This window comes from Bison bison, unplaced genomic scaffold (assembly GCF_000754665.1).
Source record: "Bison bison bison isolate TAMUID 2011002044 unplaced genomic scaffold, Bison_UMD1.0 scf7180017864500, whole genome shotgun sequence".
Taxonomy (NCBI): domain Eukaryota; kingdom Metazoa; phylum Chordata; class Mammalia; order Artiodactyla; family Bovidae; genus Bison; species Bison bison.
In genome coordinates, this window is record NW_011495059.1 from 2,892,795 (window position 1) to 2,896,639 (window position 3,845).

Here is a 3,845-nt window from a genome sequence, read left to right on the forward strand (position 1 = left end):
GCCATGAGTAATCATGACCACAGTGCTCAGTGGCAGGGCTCCTGTCGTCTTTACGACAACCCGCCAGGCAGGCCGAGCGGGTCATTATCCCTGTTTACAGACAAGCCAGGCTCAGAGAGGCGGAGTGACTTGTCCATGATCTCACCACTCGTCAGGAGAGGAGCCAGGATTCGCTCCCAGGCCTGGGTGTTTGCAGAGCCCTTGGTGTGAACCTCTGGGATGGCCTGACTGTGGAGGCAGGGAGAGGGGAGGCACCCCAAGTTAGGGTACAGTGAGGGGCCAGCCTCATGGCAGATCAGGCCCAGGGCCCCCATGGGTCACACGGGACAGTCCCAGGCAGAGGGGGAGAAGGGGACCTCAGTTTTCCCATCTGAGAAATGGGTTGCTTGCTGCCTCCTGGTCCTAGGAGTAAAAGGAACCTTGCAGGGCCATTGTGGCTAATGTGTAGGGGGCCAAGGGTGGAGGTAACCCTGGTACCCAAGGCTTTGCTCAGTTCTCAGATGCTTACAGTAAGGCATCCCTCACAGCTGGGCCCAAACTACGAAATTTAAAGCCCAAACTCCCAAATTCTTCCCAGTTTCCCTGGGACATGTGGGAAGCCCATTCATAGCCACAACCTGATCCCAGTGTCTGTAGTCATAGTTCTCAGCCCTGACCCCACTCCTCAGACCCACATTCAGGCCTTGGGCTGGCCCCTGGCCTATCACAGCTGTTCCTTCTTCTTCCAGCTAAACTGGTCCCTCCGGCTCTCACACCAGCCAGAGCTGGGTCAGCCAGAGGCAGGAGCCATAGCAGCTGCGGAGAAGAGCCAGGGCCATAATGAGAACCACCTTCACGCTGGCCGGGTGCCCGCCCCACCAGCTTCAGCTCATCACCCCTTCCCTGATGGCCAATGGCAGTGGGCTATACCCTTCTGGCTGCCGGGACCCAAACCATTCCACCTTCACAGGGCACTTCCTTCTGATCCTGCATCCTCTAGGCAGACTTGCCATGCAAGATCACCTGTCAAACAAGTCAAGTGACTTATCTGAACCCTATGAAGCTAGCAGGCTATAGATGGGGGGAGGGAGTGATGACTCATATCCTGGTTTCCTGATTCCATACCATGGTTCCTTCCCCTCCGTGGTCCCCAAACCACGCCACAGTCATCTACAAAGAGGGCCGCCCTCTCTGCACAGCCCTGTAATGCCTCACTAAAATCCCAAATGTGCTGCTCCAGAGCCCAGCATCACCTGGGAGCTAGTTAGAAACAGAGAGCTTCACAAAGATAAAGTCCTATGAGAATTGCTAAAGTGAGAAATTGGGATAAAATGAAACTCTTTGGACTCCTCTAAAATGTCACTCAAATTGAACACATCTTTTACCTGCAAGGCACGCCTGCTGCGTGGTAGGTGAAAACTCCCACTTTGGTTTCTCCATCCTTAACACTACAGTACGAATATGGGAGACCCACTGACAAAGAGAGACATGTGGTGGGCAGGGCTTTAGATCACTGAGCCCAGGAAAACAGAGAAGACTCCAGAAGCTTCTACGAATATTAAAGCAGCAAGCATTGGCTTCCTCAGCGGCAAAGAGTCCAGCAGTTAAGAATCCTGCATTGTCACCTGGCAATGCAGGGGATACAGGTTCGATCCCTGATCCGGGAAGATCTCACATGCTGTGGAGCAACTAAGCCCATGCATCACAATGACTGAGTCAGCGCTCTGAGCCCAGGAGCTGCAACCACGTGAACCCGAGAGCCCGGGCACTGCAAAGAGAGAAGTCACCGCTATGAGAAGCCCACGCACCGCAATGAAAAGTAGAGCCCACTTGAAGCTAGAGAAAGCCTTCGCGGCAAGGAAGACCCAGCACAGCCAAAAATAAATAAGTATATACAATTTTTTTTTTTAAAGGAGCAAAAGCAGGAGAGGGGCACCCCGGGAGTGGGGGCAACGTTCTGCCCTGCACAGAGCAGAAGAGTCGGTGGTGGGTGGGCGGGGAAGGGGCGGAGGAGATAGGCTCAGCTCCACCTGCTCCTGGGTTTCTCAACTTTACCACCACTGCTGTTTGGGGCTGGATAATTCTTTGTTGTGGGGTTGGCGGGCGGCTTGTAAGATGTTTAGCAGCATTCCTGGTCTACCCACTAGATGCCAAGTGGCACCCTCCCTCCTGACAACCAAACTGTCTCCAAACTTTGTCAAATGTCCCCTGGGGGGCAAAACTGCCCCCAGCTGAGAGCCGCTGGGATAGGAGAAAGCTCAGTGGCAGAGGGGGGAGCCGGGTCTTACTCTGATCCACTCATGGGATGTGGTCTGGCAAGTAACTTGCTGGCCTCAGTTTCCCCTTCTATGAAACTCGGCCTGGATTTCTCAGACCTTCTCAGCTCTAATGTCATGGGAGCCTAGAATTCATTCCTCTCCTTGCTCCCCCGCTCACGAGTGGATGTCCCACCTCTGTCTGCTCAGTATTCTGGAGGGAGGGGGAGAGCCTTGTGAGTCAAGCCCTGGGCTCCCTTCCCTCTACCTGTACCCATTCCTGAAGACACCTCCTGTCTCTGGGACCAGCTCTGCCTCCTTGGTCTGCTCTGGATGGAGGAGAGCTCTGCTTGGCTCCCCTATACTCCCCTTTACCCTCAAACTCACAGGTCTAAAACCAAATATGTCCCCTTCCCCTGGGAACTTGGTTAGCTTAATTCCTCTAAGGACTCATGGCTACCCCTCCCTCCCAAGGCCTCTGAATCCTATTCCCCAATTTCCTGCTCATCTGGCCCCCTCTTTCCTGCTGTCCTAGATCAAGGCTTTGTGACCAATGCGCAGATCCTGGGGGGCAGCAGGCAGTGTGGTTTAAGGCACCAGACTGTCTCTCTGACCCTTACTAGCTGTGACCCTGGGCAAGTCACTTCATCTCTTTGAGCCTCAGCCGCAGCCTCCTAAATGGGAGTAACACAGGGATGCCTGGGTAAGTCATGACATAATTGGTATAAAGCAGCGGCAGGCACTGAACGCCCAGCCACACCACCTGTCAGCTGCAGCACTGTTTTCGGAATCATGACTGTCCTCACTCACTCAGACTGGTGCTGAGGGCAGGACAGGTCAGACTCCAATGCATGGCCCCGGCCCTGAGTTGACAGTTCAGACTTAACTTGGCATTCAAGGCCCTGCAAATGGTGGCCTTGCTGACAACCAAACTGTCTCCAAACTTTGCCAAATGTCCCCTGGGGGACAAAACTGCCCCCAGCTGAGAGCTGCTGGGATAGGAGAAAGCTGAGTGGCAGGGTTCTGCAGGCCTCAGAAAGCTGAGGCCAGGGTGCCCAGGCCTCAGAGTCCACAAACATCTACATGCCACCCCACCCCACCAGGCCTGCACACAACCCCACCACAGGGAAGGCAGAACAAGCTGCCATGGGTGTCAGCCCTCAGCCTTTCTGGGCTCCCAGATTCAGGGATGGTGGCGTGTAGTGCTCTGTCTAGGACCAGAGGGTGTCGGAGGGTCAGCCCTGCTCCAGCTGTGCAAGAGAGACAATTCCACCCAGGATCCCTAGCTGCCTTCACAGCTGCTGCCTCTGACCTGCCCAGTCTCAGGGCGGGCGGGGCAAGGGTCAGACCTTGTCTTGCAACTGAGGACACTCAGTACCAGAGAGGGTGGGTGTCTTCCCTAGCGTCACAGTCTGCCTGAGGGGTGAAGCTGGGGGTGGTGGTGGTGGTGAAACTTTCCCCCAGAGAGGTTTTTATATCTCATTCTCTCCCGATCCCCCATTCTGGATGTCCCGGGACCCCGGAGGCGCTGAGTCTGGGAGAGGGATGAAGTGAGGCCCGGCTCCACCACCCCGGAGTTCCTTTCGGATATCTGGAGAGGGAGTCGGGCCC

General features: G+C 55.3%; 1 protein-coding gene across 5 annotated transcripts in view; it reads right to left on the minus strand.

Moving 5' to 3' along the window:
* The window catches only part of LPIN3 (lipin 3), a 27,448-nt gene that overhangs the window by 15,106 nt on the left and 8,497 nt on the right, over nucleotides 1–3,845 (minus strand). The window lies entirely within an intron of this gene.